The sequence below is a fragment of the Falco punctatus genome, assembly GCF_963210335.1.
Source record: "Falco punctatus genome assembly, chromosome: 5".
In the NCBI taxonomy this organism is placed as follows: Eukaryota; Metazoa; Chordata; class Aves; order Falconiformes; family Falconidae; genus Falco; species Falco punctatus.
This window is the reverse complement of record NC_137584.1, coordinates 9,971,883-9,989,083: the sequence shown is the minus strand read 5'-3', so window position 1 is coordinate 9,989,083 and position 17,201 is coordinate 9,971,883.

Here is a 17,201-nt window from a genome sequence, read left to right as displayed (position 1 = left end):
TTCCAGCTTAATTCTTTTTAAGCAGTATCTAATGATTCCTCAGGTCAGAGAATGCATGATTTTCACTCTCTAATTTAATCATTAAATGGATACATTCAGAAGCAGCTTGTTTTAAGTGCATGCTACTTCTACTAATCCATTGAAAAATAACAAGGTAGAAGTGCCCCTCTCTGTAGCCAAGTTTTTAAGAGCAATGCACCTGTATACCTTCCAAACCTCAACAACATGCTGTAAGGAGGAAAAGATCAAATACTCTGTTGAACTGTTAACATTTGTGACAAAAAAAAAGACTGCTTTTTTCCCCTTTATTTTAACTCCTTCCCTCTTCACTCTGGCAAAGCAAGGCCTCAAGAGAAAAACTAACTAAATCAGTTAGATTTCTAGCCATACAACCATGGTATTCAGAAATCTCACCACCAAAAACCAGTAACAGAACTCTCCCACTATAAATCTTGTTACATTTGTGACCAGTAAGTCAATTTTCATGTTGAAATCTAAGTGCCTTGACAAAACGTAGTAATCTGAATACCACAATCAGTGTTGTTCCCGAGACTCTTTCTTCTTGCTCATAGACTCAAACAAATGAACAGGCTCTTTCTTGTTGCCCATAGGCTCAAAAAATGAAGACTGATTTTCAGACTTTGATACAATTGTGCTCTGCTTTAATATTTTTTTTTTCGTCAGTTTGAGGAGGATTCTCATGTAGAAAAGATAAATTTGCAAGACAAATAGAATAGTTACTTCAAAAGAAAATTAAGTGTAATCGTAAAAGATAGTTGGTGAAAGACCTGGTTGTCTTGATTTCTTCTCAAAACCAAAATTTTTAAATATATAGTTTGCATCATAAGGCTGATGAACTGCCTTTTGCAGCACTCTGCTGTCAAACAGTAGCTACAGAAACCTAGCACAGTCTTGCATTATTTGCTGCACAATGTAATCACCTTTAACGGACCAGCCCCCTAAAACTTGTAGTTGATATGAACTTATGTGGGCAATATCTGTTTAATTTCATGGTTCCACAAGTTACTTGGGGCTACAGCTACCAAAAATGGAGGTATTGCAATTATCAGCCCTGCAGCAAAAATTTAGGTGTGTTGTCCCACAGTCTTGAGCCACGCACGCTTTATTGGAGATCAGTCACCTACCATGAGACCAATGTGAACTGCAAGACAGGCTGGCTGCTGAAGCCTTGAGTCATGGTGCTCATGTTTTATTGCTTTATATATATATATATGATATAAATATATATGACAGCTTTTTTGTTGGAAAGTAAAAGAACTTTTAAAGGAAGTCTGTCCTTAATGGGAAAAGCACAGTGGGCTGTTCAGTGTGACTTCATTTAATTCTGCAGCTATCTGCTATTTTGAACATTTTTTTTACTTGAAAAACATGCTAATATGCTTTCACTGCTCAGTAATTCTTTCCCAATTTTTATAGTCCATGATATTTCACATGCTATTACTTGAGTGCATTACAGTTTTTGAAAATGTGCATTCTGTTCTCATACTGTGTATTTGATATTAGCATATCACCTGTTGATCATGTGTCTGTTTGTTTACCTTACAAAGTCATCAAGTATTTCTTTGGAAATATCCTGCCTGTAGGCCAAAATGAGTGGTTTAGGAATATGACCACAGTGTAGAAATTAAGTGCTTGCAAACAGCTACCGCACATGACACATCATATACACATATGGATCCAATTTTCAGAATAGAAATACAAGTAACATTTTAATTACCACTGCCACAGCTTTTATTAACAACTGAATGCTAGTTATAACAGATACCGAATCAACATGGAAAAATAATCTTTTCTGAGATAAAGGGAAAGATGTATGTATTTCCATGTGAAGGATCTTGTAAAACTGGACTGTTCAGAGAAAATGGTCATGTAATCAGCAATACTCCTGATAACACATGTTAAAGGAGAGAACTGCATCTTGTTCTACCTCGGGGACTCTGTTTTTGTCACTTCTTGTTTTCTGGCTTTCCTTAGTCCTAAAAAAACAGTTACTTATAGGACTGAGAAATGCAATGGTATTATCTGAAAGAAGATTTTGTCATTTTTCTCAGCCCAGTATTCAAAGCAAAGACATCAGCAGCAAACCAGAAAACACTGTAAAACTATGAGGAACTTAGTCCTTTAGGTAAACTGAGGCTGGATGTACTTTAAACAGCAGGAAAAAATATTCTGAGAATTAAGTTCTTAAGAACCATTTAGGATATATGAAGATGATTGCACATCGAAAATTCTAAACATCTTCAATTCAGAACAATAAGTCTGATTTTAGCTTGGCAATTGAATTTAAGAAGCTTGGAGGAAATAATAACCTAGTGTCTCATCTTAAGCTTTTAACATTCATTGTGTTCTCTGGGTTCTCAAATACAGAGAGGAAAAACTAGAGCTGTAAACACAAAAATAAATTACAAAAGAGTGGTAATACCTTTAGCTGTCATTTTGCACCATCTGTGAATCCCCATACTGCACATCTCACTGAATTACTTTACCCCTGAGGAATTTGATGTTTTTTCAAGAAGAAAACAGTCTGACTTTGCAAGCAAAGCAGAATTTAGGTGGTACTTGCATCTTTCCATAACCATACCTGCTTGACAGGGGTCCCTCCCTCCATGTCAGAGCTCTGGATCAATGTAGGATGTGGAGCTGCTCTTGGCTGTTTTAACGGGGTCTGTCTGTGATGCTGACCAGATCCCAGGCCTTGGCGCTGCACAACAGCTGACTGAACAGCTTCTGTGGGGCTGCAATCATCTCACAGCACTGTTGTGGGAAATCTTAGAATAGCCTTGAAATTTGTATTGTTATTACTAAGTTTTCTTAAGTCCTCCTCCATCCCTTTTTTTTCTCTGCAATTGTATTAGGCTGGCATGACAAGACTTTGGTAGCAGGGGGCTACAAGAGCCATTTCTGTGAGAAGCTCCTAGATGCTTCCCCCATGTCTGATACAGCCAATGCCAGTTAGCTCTGAGACAGACTGACCCACTGCTGCCCAAAGCTGAGCCCATCAGTGATGGTAGTAGCACCTCTGGCAAAACATATTTAAGAAAGAGGGAAAAAAATGGGCAACTGCAGCAGAACAGAGGAGTGAGACTATGCAAGAGCAGCAGCTCTGCAGACCCCCAGCCCAGTGCAGGAGGAGGGGGAGCAGCTGCTCCAGGTGCCGGAGCAGAGATTCCCCTGCAGCCTGTGGTGAAGCCCATGGTGTGGCAGGCTGTGCCCTGCAGCCCATGGAGGTCCATGGTGGAGCAGGTATCCACCTGCAGCCCGTGGAGGTCCATGGTGGAGCAGGTATCCACCTGCAGCCCATACAGGACCCCATGCCAGAGCAGAGGGATGTGCCCAAAGGAGGCTGTGACCCTGTGGGAAGCCCACGCTGGAGCAGGGTCCTGGCAGGACCTGTGGTCCTTGGAGAGAGAAGCCCAGGCTGGAGCAGGGTTGCTGGCAGGGCTTGTGACCCTGTGGGGGACCCAGGCTGGAGCAGTCTGTTCCTGAAGGACGGTACCCCATGGTAGGGACCCACGATGGAGCAGTTCGTGAATTGCTGCAGCCCATGGGAAGGACTCACACTGGAGCGGTTCATGGAGGACTGTCCCCATGGGAGGGACCCCAGGCTGGAGCCGGGCAGAGTGTGAGGACCCTGCCCCTGAGGGGGAAGGGGCGGCAGAGGCAGCGTGTGATGGACTGACCCCAGCCCCCATTGCCCATCCCCTGCGCTGCTGGGGGCTGGGGGGAGACAGAGAAATCAGGAGTGAAGCTGGGCCCATGAACAAGGGAGGGATAGGGGGAAGATATTTTAAGATTTGGGTTTATTTCTCCTTATGTCACTCTGATTTGATTGGTAATAAGGTAAATTACTTTTTCCCTGGGTTGAATCTCTTTTGCAGATGATGATAACTGGTGAGCGATCTCTCTCTGTCCTCATCTCAACCCATGAGCTTTTCATCACATTTTCTCTCCCCTGTTTAGCTGAGGAGGGGAGTGACAGAATGGCTTTGGTGGGCACCTGGTGTCCAGCCAGGGTCAACTCACCACAGCAATAAAACAATTCTCTACATAGCTGATGGCCTTTTTTTCTTTCTTTCTTTTTTTTTTTTTTTTTCCTTTTTTTCTTGAAGGAAGCCTCTTTTTCACCAAAATCTGACATAAAACGCAAATGCAGACATCCTGAACCATGTGTCAAGTCCACTACTTGGAAACATTCTTCCTGCACCTTGGGTAGGGTCCCCTACACCCTTCAAGTGGCTTACTATAGCCACCCATGTGGTTCCAAATTTCAGTTTATGCTGAAGGTTCAGAGATCCTCTCTTGCATCATGCCTTGCCTGCTACTGTATAGTTCAGTATCTGCCTACAGCATCTGAAAGCAACATTATTGGAGATGTGGGCATTGATGATGGAGATTTCAGTCTCACTTTCAAGATCCTTATGGCATGTGCTTATCCCAAGGTATTCAACACCTCTCTGCTTGTGCCATTCTAACCCCTGCAGCTTGTAGCTGCCTCATCCTTGAACTATCCTGTCTTTCTTGAGGGACTTCTACTACTCTCATCTTCTTGGTGTCACAATAAACAATAACTCCATGTCAGCTAGATGACTAGAAACAAATATCTTCAAAGGAGAGCAATCAGAAACAAAATGTTGATTGAGCACCTGACAGGATTTGAGCAATTTGAGTTTTCTCCTGTACACAGTGATCCACAAGAAATGGAACAAATTTGTCCACCTCTGAGTCTTCCTGCAATGAAGTGGGCTTCCATGACTGCTTTCACATGTCACTGTCAAGAGTTTGACAGCACTGACAGTCAATCAGAAATCTCCCCTTACTGTCTAAATTGCCAGGCTAGGTTTTTTAATGACTTAATTAGAGTATGGATTGTCTTCTTCAGTGATAATTTAATTTTTCCGTATGTAGGAAGGTAAAATCACACACACACCAATATTTACATAAATGGAGAGGAATTTAAACAGCATTATTAATACTATCTGCCCAGTAGCTGGAAGAAATACTAACCTCAGGGCTAGAAAATGAGTCTGTCTTATTTAAATGCTGGAAGGCGTTCTCTGCTTCTGTGCTTGCAGAAGTAGACCAAACAAGAAAGACAAAGGACCACAGTTCAAATCACAGTTCTAGTCTTGTCTTTTTTTTCCCCTCAGTTTCATCTTTTGCACATTTTCAGTGTTTCATGGAGATAAAGAAATCTCTACTCATTGCTGATATGACACAAAACATACTTGAGAAAGTCATCTTCCTTCTAGAAAAAAAAATATTATTTAAATATTTGATTCTTCTCAGCATCTTTGTCTTGAAGGATTTCTTATATAGATTGTACAGAGCTGAAAACTGAAAATCTGCATTTAGATAGAAATTTCAGGAAAGGTCTTCTGTACAAACTAAGCAGTATTGCTTTTTTCTTCGTTCCTTCCTTCATAAGATGAAATGATTTTTCTCTTCCATTCCTTATACAATGACACTAAAGTAGGGCTTCAGGGTCCTCTAAGCACTGACAGTGAAGATGTAATAGCTCTAATTTTGTATGATGAACCAACCTTCCTGCATCAAATGGTTGTTTACTATAAACATCTGTTTTTCATTCAAGTGTGACGACCATATTAAAGATCAATGGAAACAAACGGGAGAGCTAAGGAATAAAATTCCTATTATATTTTTGCACAAGGTCTAGCTGCAGTTCATGTACTGTGGCAAAAAAAAAGGTTAAAAGTGGCTGATAACCTTTTAATAGGTTTTCCTAGGTTTCAGTGGCTGTCGCTTTTTTTCAGTCAATAATTTGCATGGTTACAGAAGGCAAGACCATTGATTTTTAGTGTAGCGGTACTTAGACAAAAGGGCTGTAAAATGCCTCATAACCTTTTACACACACTGGGACAAATCCTGCCCTATCTTACATCCCAAGTAATATTGCTAATTTCACAAAGGCTGTATGAGACCCAGAGGAATGACGTTGGAATCAGCATATGTATAACCTGTACGAGAAGAGAAATGCCTCATTTACTTGTAGACTACCAGGTGCAAGGAAGAGGGGAGGAACACAGTTTAAGAAAAAATGAAAATCTTATGCTCAGAATGATCCCATGTGCTCTATTGGAAACACACTGACCTTCTTGAAAGGTATAAAGATTTTCCCATTGACATAAACAATGAGTTTATCATAGCCTTCTGTTCTTCTCCACAAATAAGTCTTCTCTTAAAGGGCAAATTAATGAAAGTAACTTCTGTAACACCAAGCGTATCAGTAAGTTACAGCAAAATGTCTTTAATATGGCCAGGGTGGTTCATAGCAAATCTACCAGACAGTGAAATAACAGGCAGATTTAATGAGGTGAATTCACAGTCAGCAGTTTTCCAGGAACCACACATTACTCGATACTTATTATGATTTCCAGAGAAAACAAGTCAGTCATGTAATTATACTTTCAGTTAATAATGGTATGTGCAAAACAGCTTCCTCAGAGTTGTGTTTTCAAGCATTATGCTTATGTAGGGATACATTTGCAGCAGATGGCTCCAAAAAGGCCTTTGTTATAAAAAAATACAGCTTGGTGATCACAATTTACTTTACTTTATGAAAAACATACAGAAAGCTCAATGCCTTTTAACGTGTTTCCATGTAAATTAACCTAATGAAACTTATGGTCTGAAAGACAGAAGATAAGGCAGCTTGAGTAGTCAGTGACACATCACGACAAGTAATGCTGTCTCTGAAGGTCCATCCCTATGTCCTGGATGCATCAATTACAAACTGCAGGTGTTGAGGGATCTGTTGTAGTCCTGCCCTTTGAGTAAATGGAAATGATTTGATCATCATTTTCTAAAGACTTATAACCATATGGGGCCCTTTGAGAACCCTGCCCAAAACGTTTGCAAATATGTTGATGTGAACACATGATCTTAGGAATCCTTACGAAAATCACTGAATACACAAGTTTCATAACAATCTTTTGGTCATATTCCAAGTTTAGAAGCAAAGGAGGCTGATCATTCTTTTGCTGGCTCTCTTCCTATATGGGAAACAGACTTTAAGTAGTCAGAGTTTTATTTATCTGCCATACAGGGCCAGGAATGAATGGAGATCCTGCATGGATTTACCATTTTAACAGAATACTTTATTTGAAATTATTGAGTCAAGATATTCACCATTCACTCTGAAATTACTGTCACCTGAAAATAAAAACTATTGTAATGAAATTCAATAAATTTAAAAGAATCTGCTAGAACTGGGATTGCACATTGTTGTTACACCCTATTTTTAATTATCCACATCAACATATTGATTGCAGCAGCCTGATGAAAGCTCTGTGGTACCTGAGCTGAGAGGAGCAGATGAATAATGAAGCAGAAGCATGGCAAGGCTTCATAACAGATTGATTGTGCTTGCAAGTTATAATTAATCTATTGCTCTATTCCTAATAAGTATGTGATAGTTTCAGAGATAAAAAAATTTAAAGACATCTTAAGTGTCCATCAGGTTGTATTATGATTTAAGACAATTAGATCCTGGTTGACTGATTATACTAGTTACTAAATAATATGCGTGATGTTCACAAGTAATCTAGCAAACTCTTTTTTGGGGCCTCATGAATTATAGACGAGCTAGAATGGTATGATTGGAGGTCAATAAAAATGTCAGTGACCAAAGTATTGAAGGCTTTCCTGATAGTGCTTGTGGCTTGTTTCAGCCCTTGCCGGGATGTTTATGTCAGGCTGAAATGCTGCACTGGATGTAACTGATTCCATCTAGTCTATGTCTAATTTTCTCAGTAAATGTGCGTGTTTCAACACTCTAAAATAAAGCTTTTACTGATGTTAGCAAAGAAGGCTCTCTTAAGGTGCTTTGGAGTTAATCAAGAGAAAGATTTGACTGGTGTGGTTTAACCCCAGTCAGTGACTAAGCTCCACGCAGCCCCTCACTCCCTCCCCCCACAGTGGGATGGGGGAGAGGATCAGAAGAGTAAAAGTGAGAAAACTCGGGGGCTGAGATACAGACAGTTTGATAGGTAAAGCAAAAGCCACACACACAAGCAAAGCAAAACAAGGAATTCATTCACCACTTCCCACGGGCAGGCAGGTGTTCAGCCATCCCCAGGAATGTCACGTGCAACGGTTACTTGGGAAGACGAACGCCATAACGCCAGATGTGTGTGTGTGTGTGTGTCCGTGTCCCCTTCCTTCTTGTTCCTCCAGTTTATATATACTGAACATGACATCCCGTGGCGTGGAATATCCCTTTGTCCAGTTCGGCCCAGCTGTCCTGGCTGTGTCCCCTCCCAGATTCCCGTGCCCCTCCAGCCCTCTCTCTGGCAGGGCCTGAGAAACTGAAAAGTCCTTGACTTAGAGTAAACATCACCCAGCAACAACCAAACCCATCTGTGTGTTGTCAGCACTGGTCTCACACCAAATCCAAACCACAGCACTGCACCAGCCATGAAGAAGAAAATTAACTCTATCCCAGCTGAAACCAGGACAAAGCTACAGGGTACAAAAACATCCAGAAGAAAAGTGACAGAGTTTTTCAGAATAAAAGCGGCATGAATATGCCTCTTGTTAAAAGATGCAAGAGGCATGCCTCTCATTCTTCCATCTCCATCTTCTTGTAAGTTTCCTGCACGCTGCAAGCTGGAGTATTGGGCTCTAAATCCTTCAGGTGGCTTTAGGAGACTAAAGGATATGGGACTGCTGAACTTACCCTTCCTGAAAAGTTCTCCCTCACTCCAAAAGCATGCTGTTCAGAGGACTGTTACATTAAAGCTACTTAATAACCTATCCAAGGCAAGCCATGATATACAGTTTCCAGCAGCATGCCTTCCCAAGCATTAAATGGAAATAACCAAAACTTGTAAAGAAATAGCCAATGAAGAGTTTTAGCACAATTGTTATAGTCTTCCTGATTTAATAAGATAAATTCTATTATGTTTATCTGGGTCCTGGACATACCTAGATATCACCGTAACTCTTTCTAAAAAGACCTAAAAAAAAAAAAAATCTTTACAAAAGAAATCACAGAACCACTGAGATTGGAAGGGACGTCTTGAGACCAGCTAGTTCACTCCCCCAGCTTAAGCAGGCTCACCTAGAGCAGGTTGCCCAGGACCTGTGTCCAGTTGGGCTTTTAACCTCTCCATGGATGAAGAATCCATAACCTCTCTGGGCAATTTGATCCAGTGTTCAATCACCCTCACGGTAAAAATATGTTTTGATGTGTTCAGACAGAACCTCCTGTGTTTCAATTTCTGCTCGTTGCCTTTTGTTCAATGCTGCATACTACTGAGAAGACGTTGGCTCTGTCTTCTTTACTCCCCACAGCAGGTATTTACATGCATTGACAAAATCTCCCTGAGTCTTCGCTTCTCCAAGCTAAACAGTCTCAACTCTTTCAGCCTCTCCTCATACATCAGATGCTCTAAGCCCTTCATTATCTTTGTGGCTCTTCGCTAGGCTGACTCTGTATGTCCATGTCTCCCTTGTACTGACGAGTCCAGAGCCAGACTCAGCACTCCAGGTGCATCTCAACAGTGTTGAGTAGATGGGAAGGATGACCTCCTTTGACCTGTTAGAAATGATCCTTCTCCTGCTCAGGATGCTGTTGGCCACCTTTGTCACAAAGATGCATTGCCAGCTCATGGTCAACTGGTTGTCCACCAGGATCCCCAGGTCCTTCCCAGCAAAGCTGCTTCGGCTGCAGCAGTATTATATAGCATTAAAGCATTAGATACTATTAAAGAACCTGTAAAAAATGCCATTTCTTCTGTCCAAGTGGATTATTTTCTGCAACAGGAGACAGTTGCTTTAATTATCTTCTATTAAGAGAAATAAAGAAAGTTTTACTGTCAGTTAAAGAATAAAGAACATTTAATTCTTTTAAATGGCATCATTTGTGATATTATACCACAGGCTATGTAGAGTCCTGCTTTTACTTAACCTACTAATATGCCTTTTGATTTACTTAAAGTCAGAATTGCTCACTAGGGATTGAAGACATCTGAACTGGAAAATGAGCCTTTCAGTCATTCCGTCTTGGCTCTAGATAAGAAATTAATCTGAAGCTTGTTCACTGAGAACATCCTTCTCGTTCCCCAGAGCTTCATTTATAGGAACCGAGAGCATTAGTACCCAGTGAGAAACTGTCTAGATGGTATTTAGCCAGAAATTGAACTACTCTGTGTTTCCAAACCATTCTGTTCAGTACAGGGTGGTTTTGTTTGGGTTTTTTTAAATAGTGTTTTTCAGGAAACATAAATGGAGAGTAGGTTAGCAGAGTATTACTCCCTCTGTTAGCATTGGTCTCTTGTTCTCATGTCCCAGTGGAAAACCAGTCCAGTGTAATGTCAGTTTTGCTCCGGCTCTTCTGCCCCATGTACAAAGTTTGAGAAGCCAGCTGTGTAAGAATCAGGCAATGTCTATCCTAGCTTATCTGAATTTTTATGCCCCCATGATTCAGCTGAGTACAAGTGGGAAGGGGATATCCCTAACACAAATCTGTAAAAGCATGCAGCCCCATTAAGTAGCAGTAACATCTAATCCAGAGGCTATAAACCGGTAGCAAATACAAAAGCACAGTCTAGTTTCTAATACCTGTACAAAAAGTGTGATCTAAGTCCTTCAGCAACTACCTGACTCCGATAGAACTTTCCTCCAGCTTGCTGTGGTTATCATGACTTGTCTGGATTTATCCAATTCATCATCCTCTGGCTGTGTGGAGAGGGGACCAGCAGGGCAGGTCATTCCAGACCTTCTGCTTTCAGTGGTCAGGGAGAATCCTGACTCCTTAAATAGCATTGCATCCCATGTAGGTATTTCCTGGTTTATTCTATGTGCCCTTGGCTTTCCATCTCAGCCTGGAGAAGTAACCTTAGAAATATGGTCTTAGTTGGAATAAGAAAGGTATTTTGTAAACAAGTTACCACAGATGGTGGAACAGGTTGAGACATGCAAAGTGTGTCAGTGTGTGGGAGACAGATGATGGGAGAGAGTCTACCTAGAAGCTAAGAAGAAACTTTTCCTCCTGACCAAAAAAGTTACATTTCCATGCAGAAATGTCTCAATATTGGCTCAAGAGCTTTACCAGTTAGCAGCAGCAATGTTTCCATGATGACCTTGCTTTGCCCAGTAAGCAGTTCCACTTCTCCTATTCAAAAAGCACTAAATTAATTAATTGCTGACCTACATATAGTAGTGTAGTTCATCCAAAGTAATGTAATTGGAGCTGGGTATCTCTGCTTTCCTGAGATCCACGGGGTCCTGCTTTTAAGCCCTTGTCCATCTCAGGCTATTGCTCAACAGAACACTGCTTCAGGCAGGTTTCTCTGTGGCAGCATCACGGTATGATGCTCAGCTTTAAACTCATGTTATGGCTCTGTTGTTCAGTGCCAGACCAGCAAGTACTGAAACACTTGCTGTCTCCAGTGCCAGATCTGCAGAGACAAGCTGGAGACAGGAGGGCTTGGCCTGCCAGCTCCAGAAGTTTTAATGCAGCATTTTGGCAGTTACAAGCTATATGCTTGGCTTCTCTTATTCTGTCTCTTCTTGGTGACCCACTTGTTTCCTGGGCCATTGGTATAAGGGGCTTGGCAAAAGCAAGGATAATGACTGCACACCTCTGATTTCCTTGAAAGAGGGAGTTATAACCACTGTGAAGAAAGAATAAGGCATTGTGCAGACATTGGAAGATAACATCAAGGTTGTTGCGGAGACTAAAATGTACCAGTCATGGTCTGGCTGTGTCTTACAAAACAGAGATTTCCTAGCTGCCCAGGTCATGCTAAAAGGAAGATAACAGCCTAGCAGGTAAGCCTTCTACCTATCAGCCTTTCACAGGTGTGGGAATCAGTTCTTGGGCTTGAGGAGCTGCTAGACAGTGAAAGGCTGCCAGCCAATTTGGAGAGCCAATTAACTTTAATTTGGTCAGCCAGTTTTGTGGAGGTCAATCCAGGCAATAATTCTTCTACAGCTGACACGACTGCATGGAGAGAAACAGGTCTTTACAAAGACTTTTCCACCACAAGGGAAGAGAAGACGATGTTGTGTGATCAGCCTTGCCTGTCGACACCATCATGGCACCCTGTGTTAGCCAGGCTACCAGGTACATACATGGCTCACAGCCACCAGTGGCTGAGGGCAAGGTATCAGGCCACCTTGCACGTCTGGAAGGGGAGTCTTTTCAGCTGTCTGACTTACAGCATTAGGTCTGAAAAGCATGTCGAGCTGCTGCTCATAGCACCTTGCAGAGCTAAGCAAATTGCTTCCTACACATTTTGCTTGTCTCATTTATTAAAGCTCCTCTTTTAATGAGATCTGTTTAGGTTCCAAGCCCTTAACAATTCAGGGCTCTTCCACAGCCATTCTTTTAAATTTCTGCCACAAAGAGTTTATTCACTGCCAGCTCTAAGCCAACTGATAGGTGAGCAGTGCTCTCCAGGTGGTTGTCTGTCTTGTAACCTGACACATAAATGAACCACTCTCTATGTATGGACAAATATCGCATTGCTCTTGACAGAACATGTTACTCTGAAGTTCTTTGGTAAATACTCCAAGTGTCAGCTGCTCGCTACATTCACTACATTCTTGTCTTAAGAATTAGCTTATTGTTAAATGAGTGTTGTAAATAATCACTTGAGAGCTTTGGGGACATTTTATTTGTTTTGTCACATATACCAGCACAGCAATATTTATGCATGAGACAGATGTTTACCCATGACAGTTTACATAGACTGAGCTCCTGACTTCTACAGTTTTGAGAAACAAAATGCACTCATGAGAGAAGAGTAAGCTTTGGTATTTCCTCTCCCCTCACCCCTCTAAGCTGTTCAGGAAGATGGTTTCCAATTATGAAATGCTCATTGAGGCCCTGGTTTTGAGGCAATTAAGGCCACTCCCAAGCAAAGTGAAAGGGATCACTAAAAGTCACAGACCCAGGCTACCCACAAAGACACTAAAATTTTGTGTAAAAAGCAACTGAGCAAAGAAAAACACATTCTTATGACAGCAAGGACACTCTGGTGTGACAGGAAAGAAATTAGTGTGGTCTCCAGAAGTTGAAGTATCTCAAAGATGCTCAAAATCTTTGTTTTGAAGAGTTTGAAAATGGAACAACGATGCTTTTATCCCACATCCTTAGAAACCCTCTTGATCTTTAAGTAAATACATGAGGAGGACATAGACACCTCTTCCAGGAAAAAAAAATATAAAATGAAACATACTACATATGTGCTGTTAGGTTTCTTTTTCCCCGTTTGTGGTGAAAGTTTATTAAATAATGATTGATTGCTGCTTATAAAAAAAATGTCTTTGATCATGTATTTAATTATGAATTATTGAACTTGGATAGTGAGGTCAAGGAGCTCAAGGACAACTATAAGTCTCATTTAATGAATCTGACAGGTGGTGCTTACCCTGAGCCCCCTGAACAGGCAGGATGTGAGCAGGACCATCCAGACAATATTGTGTGCAGCTGTGTCGTGACGGTAACTCCACCATGCTCAGACATCTGGCCAACGTCCCTGGTATGTGTGGACCTTAAGAATCATGAAACAGTGCATGCCCGCACTCGGCACAAACTTCAAAGCTTGTGTACACTAGGTACGTCAGCTGGTTTTGTTTTCGCTGAGTATAAAGGCAGGCAAGCTCTGGGACTGGGCCAGAAGCCTCCCTTACGGGTGTACACACCACGCAGGAACCTCCCAGTTACAAAAAGACTCCTGGCACCAGCTGCAACAGGGCTTCCCAGTTAAAGTGTGAGCCTGGATGATATTATTAAGGTGGTAATTGGTGAAGTCTCCTTTTCTTAATCACTATCATTCTTTGCAGTAATGATCTGATGCATTGCTCCTATTGCTTTTTTATCATATTGTTCATGATAACTAGCACCATTTCCTTTTATCATATTGCATTTTATTTTCCTTTATTATACTGTAATACAATAAATTACATTTATTTTTATATTTGTTTTGGAGTCCATTTTTGCTTAGTATCCAGTCAGTCAACAAAACACAGTTTAAAAGAGAAAGAGAAGGAAAAAAAAGAAAACAAATTTTTCTTACATATTAGGCTTCAAATATTCAAAGGCATTCAGAATTTTAGTATTTGGTATTATCCTTGAGAAATATCATTTACAAAACAGCCAGTAAGTATTCTTGGCAAGTTTTCCCCAAGCTCCTGTTTCCAGTGCAGGATATGTGTGAACCCAGCCACCTGCATCAATTATCCTTTCTTAACTTAAAGAGCACAGATAAGAAGTTAATAGGGTCACTTCTTGAGAAAGGCTCTTTCACCATTTAAGACACCAGGATAACATTCAAAAGTAAAGTGCCATTCAGTGACAACCATTGCATAAAATCTTGTTTCCCCCTGCTATATAATGAAATCCCTTGAACTTCCAAATGTGTTAAAATTATATTTTATGTGTAGTCTTGGGCTGCCAGTGTTTTGGACTCGGAGTCACTGGTCATGCTTACTACACATCACTTTGGCAATTTTGAGTTCATGACACATTTCTGACTCAGTCTTTCCATTCAGAAAATTAGGATATGGAAAACAATCTTCCTATGTAAAATGCTTTGGCAATTAGAAAAGGAAATAGATGAACTAATAACTAGCAAATACAATGGTAATATTAGTAACATGCAATTTGATAAAAATTACTCTAGAACGAATGAACATCTACTGTATTATTTCTCAGTGGTAAAGTTTAGCCTAGTAGTTGTAGAAATATAAACATTAATTGCATTTAGAAAAGGAAGATATTGAGATCATTCCATGAATTGCATATTAATGAAATAGCACTTTTTGTAAAATTAAAATAGCCTGCAGATTTTCAGTGGCTACACCAAACTATCTAGTAAATCGGTAGCCAGATTAATTCAGTAAGATCTTACCACTGTTGAAGTCGGGGTGAATTTTGACACTGATATAAAAGCTATTTTTTCTCTGTTATTCAGAAAGGTCCTTTCTGTTGCTTGTACAAAATTATAAGCATTCTTGAATGAGCGACATTGGGTTATTTAGACACTGAAATGTTATACAAAACCAGAAAAAAATGAAACTTTAAAATAGAGGGGAAAAAAATAGCACATAAGCTTATTAAACATTTAATCAATACAAAAAGTGAAAACTTGGTGTTTAAATCCATTTAAAAGATTCAACTAATTATTTAAATCAGTTTAAGATCCCCTGTTCCACAGTATCTAGCTCACCAGAGTGTCAAATCTTCCCAAAATGTATTAAAAAGTCATGGAATTATTCATCAGACCAAGCATGAAATCCTAGTTACTGTACAGGGAAAACCTAAAAAATCCAATTTTCCACTGCCCAATGCTTCCAATTTTCTGGGTTTTTTTAAAGCCTTAGTGCTGCTTTACAGATGTTTTTTGGAGGAGTGGGGGGGGGGGGAAGGAGAATTAGAATTAATTTTTAGGCAGTAATACAATATATGCAAACCCCAATAAAATAATGTCTGTTAATATTTACATTTCTGCTTCTTAACAAGGAATGCATTTGTCACTAAGTTACCACATAGTGAGATGCGGATTTAATAAGCTTGATTTAACTGATTAAAATTATTTATTGTCAAAGATTTTTGGTTTTAACCAAGGAACAGCATTGAAAGAAGGAGTTATAAGAACGTGAGACTGACATTTCTCTCCCATTTATGGTGGCCTTCAAATTAAGGGACTAGTAGTTTGGAAAGTCTTTGATCACAGCATAATAGAGTTAAAAAAACCTGGGACAAACACAGCTGTAAACTTTCCTCGGAATGATGCCAGGCCCAAAGGGCGAAGGCTGTCAGTATCAGACATCCCGTGTTTTACTTCTGCTCCTTCATCTCTGCCATAATTGGGCCCAGTTCCACTAGGAAATGTTTCCATTTGCCCTTTGAACTTCTACATTGTGAAAATAATTGTTAATATAATCATCTAATGCTTTTGGTTTTGTTTAGTGATGTGAATAACATTCCATAGTTTTAGGATAAATAAATATGTACAAATATATTAAATGTAACTTTTAGAAGCTGATATAAACTGCCACCTTTGCCTGAAAAATACTCTCTTGACAGGTCAGATTTTTTTCTCTTGTTCAGTTTTTCCTGAATGATACTGGATCTTACATTTCATCAACAGCTTTTCCCATTTTGGATCAGCCCTTGTTTTAATTCACTTATCACAATTGTTGTAGTCACTATTATTCACACACATCTCTTCCATTAGAAACATTTCTAAATATAATTAAGCTGATCCTTTAACTTCGCTCTCTGATAGTTTTTGCTTTACGCTCAAAGCTGACTTTTTGCTTTACGCTCACTAATATAAACATTAACTCGGGTAATCCCGGGGACTTACCATTTTAAAAAAACCATGAATTGGGCAGAATGCAACATCAGCTTCCTTCATTCTATAAACATCTCCTAGGTTATTTGAAATCTCTGTGACTCCTTCATAGCACTAGTCTTCATGTGGAATAGAACAGAATAGAACAGTTGAAAGAGACCTACAGTGATCATCTAGTCCAGCTGCCTGGACTTGTCACTGATCCTTTATTCTCTCCAATTTTGATAATTTTAACTGAAGGTCTAGATCTGCTTTTTGAAAACTTTATTTGGGCTGGTCATGTCATCCCTATGCACTTCCAGCAGCAATATGACAGTATAATTTGTCCTTGGCAGATTTTGCTCTATTTTCCACTGTTGATATGACTCTTCAGTCCCTATCTTCTGCTTGTCCATCTACCAGCAGATCATTCTACCTCTGTGATCTTTTTCACTCTCCGATACATTACTTTTTCTGTCCTTGGGCTTTGTCACTTACCCCTTTCATCATGTTTTTATGGAACTGATAACCATTCCTATGAGGTTTTTAAATTTCTACTTCTCCGCTTCCTTCTCCACTGAAAACTCTTTATTCAAGTCCATGTTCCTGCTGTAAGCCAGTCTTTTAATTCTCCTGCTCCCACAGTCTCATCTCTCCATGGTCCTTCCCTTCACCCAGTCAAGGATCCATCTTTCCAGTCCTCTTGCTGGGCAGATGCTTGTCTTTGCTGTCCCACCGTACTGCTCATTTTCTCTATCTCCAAAATCCTTCACTGCCCTCACGGTCATCCCTGGCTACACCTCTTCTCATAAGTTCTTGTTCCTGAGTTCAGTCAGCAATGCTGCGTATGCGTGAAATGTGACCTTTATTACT